The following is an 11,801-nucleotide window of genomic DNA, read 5'->3' on the forward strand; positions in this document are numbered from 1 at the left end:
TGCTTACCTTAGGAGATTGAGTGTTAAGACAAGTCAAAGCATGCTTAACTACTCTTTGTTTCTTTGGATCTTAGAATTGACTTATTCTCACCAAAACGGGGACAATTTTAATGTGTGAATAAGACATTTAAATAAGTTTAATTAAAATGCATGATTTCAATCTTATTTAAGTATTATGAATGGTTTTTCATTTCAAATTCTTTCAATTGTACAACCATGTCTTCAAATAACTCAAACAACCAATTCTCGTTGCGCTCAATTCTCGACAAGGAGAAGTTGAGTGGGCCAAATTTTCTTGATTGGCAAAGGAACTTGCGTATAATTCTCATGCAAGAACAAAAGGAATATGTCCTTTATGAGGAAATGCCCGAGACTCCCAATGAGGAGGTGACTCAGGCTGCCCTAAACCGATGGCAAAGTGCCAATTGGGATGTCAAATGCATCATGTTGGCCACAATGTCTCCCGAGCTTTAAAAGACTTTCTTTGAAAAAGAGACATCTTTTGAGATCATTTCTGAGCTACAGAACATGTTCCAAGAGCAGGCCCGAACTGAAAGGTTTGAAACCCACAGGCAGATCCTTGAGAGCAACCTCAAGAAAAGACAGCCAATCAGCCCACATGTACTCAAAAAATGATAGGATTGTTTGAGAACATGGAAAGGCTTGATGTAGGGTATTCAACCGAGATGGCAATTGACATCATTCTCCACTCGCTACACAAAGGTTATGATCAGTTCAAGATGAAGTATAACATGTACAGCATGGAGAAAACCCTCACCAAGCTTCATGGTATATTGAAGCAAGCCGAGCAAACGCTCAAGGATGAGGGGAAGCATGACATGCTCATGATCAAAAGGGGCAAGCCATTCAAATTATCAAGCAAGAAGAAGACATGCTTTAAGGGGAAGGGTAAGAAGAAGACCTTTCTGCCTAAGTCTAAAGCTACCAAGGATAACAAGGAGAAGAAGGTAGCGACTTCTAAATCTGATTCCGGATGCTTCTATTGTAAGAAAAAGGGACATTGGAAGAGATATTGCCTCAAGTTCAAGGAATATAAGAAGAACGGAACCATTGCTTCTGGATCAGGTATATTTGTTATAGACTTAAATTTTACTAGCTCAACATCATGGGTATTAGATACTGGATGTGGCTCAAACCTTTGTTCCAATTCTCAGGGACTACGGAACATTAGGAAGCTAGCGAAGGGAGAGGTTGAACTCCGGGTCGGCAATGGAGCTAGAATTGCAGCCGTATCCGTAGGAACTCTCAGTTTGTCTTTGCCCTCTGGGCTTGTTTTGGAACTTGAAAACTGTTTTAGTGTTCCCAACATTACCAAAAACATTATTTCAATTTCGGTGTTGGACGCCAAGGGTTTTGAATTTCGAGTAAAGAACAATGAATGTTCATTTTATCTCGATAATGTTTTATATGGTATTGCACATTCTGAAAATGGTCTTTATGTGCTTTCTTTGGACAAACAAGTTTATAATGTGAATAATACCGCCAAAAGGGCTAAGACCATGGAGTCGAATTAAACGTACTTGTGGCACTGTCGTCTTGGCCACATTAACATCAAACGCATCAAGAAACTTCTACAAGACGGTGTGCTTGACTCTTTCGATTTAGAATCGTTTGAGAATTGCGAAGGATGTTTATTAGGCAAGATGATTAAGCAGCCATTCTCCAAGTTGGGAGAAAGGGTGGGAGACTTGTTGGGTCTAATACACACCAATGTTTGTGGACCAATGAGCTCCGCCACAACGAACGGACATCGATATTTTGTCACCTTCACAGATGACTATAGTAGATATGGCTATGTCTACCTTATGTCGCACAAATCTAAATCGTTTGAAAAGTTCAAAGAATTTCAGAGTGAAGTTGAAAATTAGCTTGACAAGAAAATTAAAGCCCTTCGATCGGATCGAGGTGATGAATACTTGAGCCAAGAATTCGATGATCATCTGAAAGAAAAGGGTATACTTTCAGAATTGACACCTCCAGGAACTCCACAATGACGGAGTATCCGAAAGGAGAAATCGAACCTTGTTAGACATGGTACGATCTACAATGGGTCTTAGTGATCTTCCTATCTCTTTCTAGGGACACGCACTTCTAACTGCGGCACTAACACTGAACCGTGCTCCATCAAAAGCTGTAGAAAAGACTCCATATGAGTTATGGATGAAGAAACCTCCTAGGTTGTCTTTTCTAAACATATGGGGATGCGAAGCATATATCAAGAAATTGATTTCTGACAAACTTCATCCCAAATCTGACAAGGTTTACTTTGTGGGCTACCCAAAAGAAACCAAAGGGTATTACTTCTACAACAAATCAGAGAACAAAGTTTTTGTTGCTCGCGATGGTCATCAAAACTGCCGAGAACAAAATAGAAACCAAAGCGATTACTGCATATTACAATTATGAAATATGGCAGATGGACGTCAAAACTGTCTTCCTCAATGGTATTCTGGAAGAAACTGTGTATATGACACAGCCTGAAGGTTTTGTCGACCAAAACAATGCTGGAAAGTTTATAAGCTTAGAAAGTCCATTTATGGGCTAAAGCAAGCTAGCAGGAGTTGGAATCTGCGATTCGATGAAGTCATTAGTAAGTTTGGTTTTATCAAGAATCCAGATGAATCTTGTGTTTACAAGAAGGTCAGTGGGAGTGACATCGCATTCCTAGTCTTATATGTCGATGACATATTGCTCATTGGGAACAGCATTCCGTTGTTAGAGTCTGTAAAGGCCTGGCTCGGAAAGTGTTTCTCAATGAAAGACTTGGGAGAGGCTCAGTACATACTAGGCATCAAGATCTATAGGGATAGATCGAAAAGGATGATTGGATTGAGCCAAAGTACTTATATTGATAAGGTACTGGCTCGATTCGGCATGGAGGAGGCCAAGAAAGGTCACCTACCCATGTCACATGGCATAATCCTAAGCAAGAAGCAGTGTCCACAGAAACCTGATGAGCGGGAAAGGATGAATCAGATTCCATATGCTTCGCTTATTGGATCGATCATGTATGCCATGACATGTACTAGGCCAGATGTATCGTATGCCTTGAGTGCTACGAGCTGTTACAAATCAGACCCAGGAGAGGCCCATTGGACTGCGGCCAAGAATATCCTAAAGTACCTGAAAAGGAACAAGGATAAATTTCTGGTGTATGGTGGTTCAGAGGAATTAGTTGTTAAAGCAGCTAAGGAGGCTATTTGGATTCGTAAGTTCGTTGGTGAAATTGATGTTGTACCCTCAATCAAGGGTCCAATAGCCCTTTATTATGACAACAATGGAGCTATTGCTCAGGCCAAAGAGCCAAGGGAACATCAGAAGGTCAAACATGTCAAGCGGCGGTTTCACATGATTCGAGAATGGAAATCAGAAGGTGAAATCAGAATTTCCAAAGTTGGAACGGATGATAATGTAGCCGATCCACTTACTAAACCTTTGCCTCAAGTGAAGCACAACAAGCACGTTGAGGCAATGGGAATCAGGCACGTTGGAGACTGGCTTTGATTTCCCTGTTTAGTGTTTTAGTTAATTTTTTTGAACATTTTAATGTAAGGCACTAAGAAAAACCATTCAAGTTTTGGAGTAATTTAAATTTCATGCAATATTTTATTACTCCATTTACTATTTAATTGTGGTTTAGGATTAAATAATAAGTCCATTCGACTCTGAGAATATTCAAAATAGGGTATCAAGACCAGTCTTGGTAAGGAAACGCCTATTAAGTGAACATTGAATATTATAATCGAGAATTATCCTTAATCAAGGTCATTTAAACAATGGACGGTTAATGACCACTTGAGATTAGTGTGTAGTTTGATTTATAGCACCGTTTCTTGTGCTACAAGGACATGATTGTCATAAATCATTTGCATAGGCATTGGTTTAGAACCATACTGGATTGACCTATGAGAATACTTTAAGAGATTAAAAATCGTCATAAGTATACTTCTCATTATGGCTATCAAAACCTATTTCCTCGACCATGAGTATTGTGAGTTCTCTTGTTTGAGTACTAGTCTGCTTTGATGTTGTCAAACATCTGCCGTAAAAGGGGATTATAACGGCAACACTCGGGCGGCTAGGTCCTCTCAGTAAGAGAAGCTACATTACAAGACTGAGAATTTCCCCCTACTAAAATAGGGAAGATGTCTTTTGTTGTTTACAAGGCCTCTCGAAGAGCGAGACTATAAAAATGCATGGCCATGCTCGGATGGATTTTAGAAATCATCTTTTTATTGACAGTCGGACTCGGGATCGAGAAACACTTCTGGACATAATAAGGATGACGAATAAATCTTACCTTATAGTTCATGAAGAGACATTGAGTGACATAAGAAAAAGGTTATACACTAAAAGCGCACTTGTCCGGAAGAACAAGTGGGAGATTGAAAGGAACGGTGTCCTTCGAACAAGTGTATTATTTTGATAGAGGGTTCGGAATTATTAGAAAGCTAATTATTCAGTGAGATCAAGTGATCGGAATGCCTGGGTGGAGGCCGCTTCCGATCAGTTTTATTAATATATAATTAATATTACAGCTTAATCTTGACTGAACCCTTCGGGTCACACCCAAACAACTAACGAACCGATGCGAGGAATTAATTCGGAAAGAATTAATGAGTCTACTGAGTAATTAATATTTAGAAATCGGAAATTCGAGCTTGGAGCGTCGAAACCGAGCGTTGTAAGTCGAGTCGAAAATAATAAAAGACGAGACAAGAAAATTACTAATAAATAAACAAAATTACTAAAATACCCCTAGCATCGGAATGCCCGAGTTCTAGGGGCATGTGGCCTAGCAAGGTGGCTAGCAAGCGCACCAAGTCGAGCCTAGGCTGGCTGATGCGTGCTAGCGCACCTTGGCTATCATGGCCAACTAGCAGCCCGCACCTAGTGCGAGGCATGCTAGCTGCTGGCAAAGGCTAGCACCCTGTACTTGGTGCGTGGCATGCCAGCAAGCCGAAGCTAGCAGCCCGCACCAAGTGCGAGGCTTGCTAGCAAGCTACGGCTAGCAGCCCGCACCTAGTGCGTGGCGTGCTAGCATGCTGCAGCTAGCAGCCCGCACATGATGCGTGGCTTGCTAGCAGCAGCCTTCGGCCATAGCAGCCCGCACATATGGTGCGTGGCCTGCTGGGCCGTAGGAGTGGCAGTGGCTGGCAGCCCACCTTGGGTGCCTTGGTGCCCAAGTGTGGGGCTGCCACGTGGCGCGAACTAATTGGGTGTTTGGTGTTGTGCTGGCCGGCTATGGGAAAGGAGTGGGGAGCAAGTTTGGTCCCCCCTTCTCCAAATGGTCCTCACCTAACCTCTCTTGTGAGCATGTCTTGTTGATTTATTAGTAGCTTGATTATTAATTTTATTTTTGATTTAAAATAAAATAGAAAAATCAAATCTCCCACATTGATGGGTGAGCTTTTCTCACTCTTGCATTTCCCTATAAATACCCAAGTTGGAGTATTGGGAAAATTGCTTGAGTAAGTGTTGAAAAAGGCATCACCATTTGTGAAAACCTTTGAACACAATTAATTACTCGGGTTTTAAGGTCGGGCTTAGCTAACTCCTAAGAAATAGATCATTTTCGATGCTCGGGTTGCGGGTGGATTTTGTTGGAGGTCCTCGTGTGAGCGGGGCTAAGAGCTTTCGAAGTAAGAGCTCAATTAAGTGAGCGAAGCACGTGACAAAGGTATTAATCTCTTTGTTAATCTTGTCATTTAAGTTAATTATGCCTTATGGTTATAATTATTGTGAGTATGATCTTGGCTCAGGTTTCCTTCCGCGGTGGGTCGGACTCACCGAAACCCAACAACAGTGGGGCTCAAGTGTGGGATACTTGAAATATTCCCTACAAGTACCCTTTTATTGGGGTAGGTTAGGGGGAAATCTCGTTCGATGCGTAATCATTGCTAAATGAATAAATTAGTTATTTATTTGAGGGTCATGTTTTATGTTGTATGCTTGTAAATAGGTGCAACAAGGTAATAAGTTGTGTGATGATAGGATGAAAGCATGTTAATGTGTTTCATTTACGCTTATGTACCTAGCATTGTTGATTGTGTGTTGTATGTTTTTTGGGCCTTGTCTTTACTTTGGCCCTACGATGACCCATTTCTAATGGAGAGTAGTGGGGACAAGTATAGAGGAGCTTTTCAGGTGACGAAGCATATTCATGATGGGCATGAGTGAAAAGTGAATCATGCTTAGTTTCCATAGGATTCCAATGTGATTTAATGCTTTGATTATTTTATATTATGCTTGTGAGACTAATGCAAAGGTTTTTAAGTCGTTTGATTTTTAATAAGGGCCTACAATGGTTCCAAGTTGTAGGTTGACTTTCTTTTACTTTGGTTTGACTTTATTTTCGTTTGGTTGACTTTAAGTTGAATTGTTTTGAATGTTTTTTAAGAGAGACTTCCGTTGTGTGTCTTTAATAGTTGGCTTAGTCGTTTTCACAATGACGGTAATGTCTTAGATTTTCCTATTTTGAGTTTTAAAAAGAGCAAAATAGGTATTTTAAAGGAAAGGAAATTCTAGGGTGTTACATTGTAGGTTGATTACGTTTGATTTTGGTTTGAATTTACTTTCATTTTGGTTGACTTTTAAGTTGACTTGTTTTGAATGGTTTTGAAAAGAGTCTTCCGCTGTGTGTCTTTGATATTTGCCTTAGTCGTTTTCACGGTGGCGGTAATGTTTTAGATTTTCCTGATTCGTATTTTAAAATGAGCAAAATAGGTATTTAAAGGAAAGGAATTTCTAGGGTGTTACATGTTCTCTTGAGCTACATTATTTTATTCTGTTGATGAGCCCTGCTGTGCTCAATATTAAATTATAATAAATAATTCATAATTAAAATTATTTTATACAAATAAAGATCTTGCTAGTGAATGTCCCTAAGGCGTTGGATAAGCATTTACAATATTACCTAGAGTAATTTGGGAAAGCATGACAAAATCACACGTCGATCGAGTAATTAATGTTAATTTTAATTTAATTTTTCTAATTTAAGCTAGCTTATCTAATGCCCCCGGGGCGTTCGTTAGCTTTTGCCTACAAATAATTAATAGTTAATAATTCATACTTATTATTTAGTAATAATTAATAATCAACAATCAATAATTAATAATTAACATTCAATCATAATATATAAATAGTGAATAGTTATCAGTTAATAATTAGTAATCAATTTTTTATAATTAATATTAAAAATTTCTAATTAGTAATTATTAATGGCATTTGAAATAAGGCGTCTCTAATTTCTTTCCCCGTCGGCTCTTTCTCAAGATTTGCCCTCATTTCATATGACACCAAATGCTCAATCCCCGCCACTGCCTCATCAAAGTTACCCGGGTTATCTGTAGCAAACAAACCACCAAAGTACTCAGATATGATCGCATCTAAGTCATTTTCCGAAGATTTCCATTCCCCCTGCTCGTTGTACAAACCAGCAATGAAGTTTTCGTCTCTTCGTTGACTTGCCTTATGGTGAAAGTATTTAGTGTTCTTATCATCATCCCTCAACTCACGCTTCCTTGCTCGGGTATATCAATATGACTTTTCTTGTTTTCGGAGCTCATCAATTTCGTTCTTAATGTCGTCATGGCATTGCTCCTAAAGATGACCATCCATCCTTCCCCCTTGCAAAGCCTGCGACCTCTGTTCACCATCTTTAATTTTCTTCTTAATGGTCCTAAATGTAGCAGCAGCCCAAGTAGACAACTTCCCCGCCACTCTAGCAATCTAACTGTGGATCTAATTCCCAGCCCGCCTTGCCATGCGCCAGACACCACCTTGTTGCAATCATCTTTTGAAAGTCAGCACCAGGAAGTGACATGTGTGATTTCAGACGTCTGTTCTAGTGAAATATATATTTGATTAATGGAAAGCGTATGCATCTTTTGTCATATATTCATCTATTCATTTCTTAAGAGATCTAACTTTTCTAAAACTACTTCTTCGAGAAATAACTTCTTTAATGTTTTGTTGTACATGTGTTACATTAGCGATATTATCATTTTGAAACCAATCACAATAGTTGAATCCCCTTAATACTCTAGAACAACATTAAATAGGGAATTTAACTTATTGATAAAAAATAATATTTACCTCAAAACGTTTTTTGGTGACCATATTGGAAGAACATTAAACTAAATTTAATCCATTTACCCTCACGTCTTTGGAAGTTATCCCATGGATCCTAAGTGTTTAAAACATAAATACCAACAAGTCAAATACCATATCTTGTTGCAGAGTATTAAAGGGTTTCACCTACTGTTACTGGTTTCAAAGGATTGATAACTAGAGCTGTGAATTCGGGTAAACGGGTCGGGTAAGAGTGGGTCGGTTCAACTTGGGTCGGGTCAATTCAGGGTAATGTCGTAACCTATGCTGGTCAGGTTCGGGTTTGGTCATGCTTGAGTCGGGTCACATCGGGTCATACATTTTATTGGGTTTGGGTCGGGTTTAGGTCGGGTTAATAATAGGTCGGGTTACATTTGGGTCGGGTGAACAATAGATCGGGTTTAATTCGGGTTAAAACGGGTTAGGGTAATTATCGGGTTTGAGTCGGGTTTGGTTCAAGTCAATAATTTGCGGGTTAGAATCAGGTCGGGTAATTATTGGGTTTGAGTCGGGTTCGGTTCAAGTCAATCATTTGCGGGTTATAATCAGTTCGGGTCATATTCAAGTCGGGTCATTCTCAGGTTCAAGTCGGGTTTGGTTCAAGTCAATAATTTGCTGATTAAAATCAAGTTGGGTCATTTTCAAGTCGGGTTATTCTCGGGTTCAAGTCGGGTTATGTTCAAGTCAATAATTTGCGGGTTACTATCACGTCGGGTCATATTCGGGTTCAACTAACTATAAATAGATAATTATCATTTTTATCAAACTAATTATCCTTTGACTACAATATATATGGCAACATACTAGGGATTTATAGTCTATAATTTAGGAAGATAATTATTTCCTTTAGTTTAACCATACAACAATTATATACTATATTAAACTCTTAAATTTGGGGATGATGCTCCTTTCTTTTGCTGGTCTGGACCGACTTGGTCTCCCTAGACAAAATGTTTTGATCAACAATAATAAGGTGGTCTAAATTGAATTTAAGGTGATTTGAAATCAGGTCAGGAACAATTTGGGTTGAATTTAGGTCGGGTCAAATAACAAGTCGTGTTGATTTTGAGTCGGGTTAGTAACAGATCGGGTTGAATTTTTGGGTCGGGTTAGTAATAGGTCGGGTCAATAACAAGTCGGGTTGAATTTGGGTTGGGTCAATAACAAGTCGGGTTAATTTCGGGTCAAGTTTGTAACAGGTCGGGTTAGGAAAGGGTCGGGTTGAACTCAGGTCGGGTTAGTAACAAGTCGGGTTAAATTTGGGTTTTGACGGGTTAAAACGGGTTTGGGTCAATTTCGGTTCAAGTCGGGTTCGGTTCAAGTCAATAATTTACGGGTTATATTCGGGTCGGGTCATCTCCAGGTCGGTTCATGTTCGGGTTCGGGTCTCACATACTCGGGTCAACTCGGGTCTAGGGTTGGTTCCAGGTCAGGTCAGGGGTTTGGGTCACCATTTTTTCGGGTTCGGATGAGTCGGTTAATAATCGGGTTCGGGTCGGTATTTCGGGTCGGGTCAGCTTTTGACAGCTCTATTCATAACCTCTCTAACGTAACACAACAAATCAGTAAATAAGTTGTCCTTAAAGAAGTTAAATAAGTTAGATTGCTAAAGAAACGAGTAGATAAACATATGACACAAGACGCAAATACTTTCCACCAATTGAAAGATAAAGTCACGGCTTGCTGCGATTGTAGAAATTGAAGGAAAGGTTACCACCATGTTCATACAATTGGAACAAACGATTGACATTCAATACATGCTAAGGAACTAAGCTATCGTTTAGCTACTAAGCCAATGAACTAAGAAAGCTAAGAAGACAACTTAAAGAATATGAAATGCTTTCTATTAATTGATTAGTTTATGTTTTAACCTTGAGCGTTCTCTCTTATTAATAGGCAATCTTGATGCAGTTTACTCCACTAACTTCAATATATAACCGCCACACGGTTATGACTCTTGGCGCCAAACCTCCTTTGAATTTCAAAGCATTCTTCTTGCCTCTTAACCGGTTTGATGATTTTACTTACTGGCTTTCTAGTTTGAGCCTTGTCCAAAAACCATAACTTTATCACTGTACTAAGTTTTAGCATTGTCTCAAAGTCCATTTTTCCTTAATCAACATACAAAAGTCAAGATTAGTAAAAAAATTTAATATTTTATGAAACAACAATAAAGATATAAATCAGATGGAGTTTGGCGTCAAGAGTACTAACCGATTAACAGTTATTATTGGAGATCATGGGGAAGACCGCAATGGTTGTTTGCCTATAAATAAAGAGACAATTTTAGATAGAAGACATCATCGAATCAAGTCATCAACCAACACAAAGCATTTTGTTTTGTTTTTTTAAGCTTTTTTTTTTACAGCTATCTTAGTTTTCCCTTAGCTTTAAAGACAAGTAACAGGATAGTTTACTTAGCATGTATTCAGATTTCAGATTGATCGTTTATTCCAATTGTATAAATATAGAGGTAATCTTTCCTTCACCTTAATTGTACAAATTGTAGTCCTAACTTTATCTTTTAATTAATGGAAATCGTATGTACTACTAATTGCTAATTGTTATCTGCAATTTTGGAATTGTTTATGTCTCACAAATAATACCGCAAAGTTGCAGATAACAATTAAAGGAGGTAGTATCTTTTATCATATGTTCATCTATTGATTTCTTTAGCGATCCAACTTTTCTAAAACTTTTTGAAGGATAACTTCTTTACTGTTTTTGTGTTACGTTAGTGAGGTTATCATTTTAAAACTAGACCCTTAATACTCTAGAATAAGATGGGATATTTGACTAGTTGGTAAAAAACAATATTTACCTCAACACTTGGATACACCCGTTTTGAAACCGACCCATTTCAACCAATTTAATCATCACCCGAACTGTTTATAACCTGAGCTGTTACGACCCGAACCAAATTAAAACTGTACAAAAGTCAAACAAAACCGAACCGACTAATCAATAATCAGAAATAAAATAACTCAACCCGCTAACTAAATGAACTCATTTCAACCCAGCCCATTTCAAATCGAAACCGATTCAACCCAAGTCGAACCATCGAATCGAATTGACAGGGCTATTCTTTTTTTTTTTTTTTTTTTTTAAAACAAAAATTTAATTTTTTATTTTACGATAAGAAGAAGGATCCTATCGGGCCGAAACCTTTCACATGTTCTATTTCTAGTAAGGGAAGAGTAAGGGAATCCCCACCCCAAATTATTTCTAGTGGGGTTTGATCCAACAAGCTTTTGGTTGTGAGGTGACAAACCTTACCATTAGATTAAGCTTTGCTTGGTGATTGACATGACTACTTATGATAGCCAATACTCCCTCTGTTTTTAAATACTTATTCCACATTCTATTTTCGGCCGTTTTTAATACTTGCTTCATTTCATTATTCGAAAATATTTTAATATTTAATTCATTTATCTCAACTAGTGGATCTAACATTAATTATATTTTGTTAATCTGATATTTTCTATCCTCCAATTCTCTCACCTAATTTTGCTTTTTACAATTTTTTATTGTTCACCAACCCCATTACATTCATATTTTATTACTTTTTTCCAATTTATCGAGCAAGTATTTAAAAACGAAGAGAGTATTATAGTAGAAACAGTGTTAGAAAATTGCCTTAATTTTAATTTTAAATAAATAAAAAATGA

The sequence above is a fragment of the Chenopodium album genome, chromosome 14, assembly GCF_948465745.1.
Source record: "Chenopodium album chromosome 14, dcCheAlbu1.1, whole genome shotgun sequence".
In the NCBI taxonomy this organism is placed as follows: Eukaryota; Viridiplantae; Streptophyta; class Magnoliopsida; order Caryophyllales; family Amaranthaceae; genus Chenopodium; species Chenopodium album.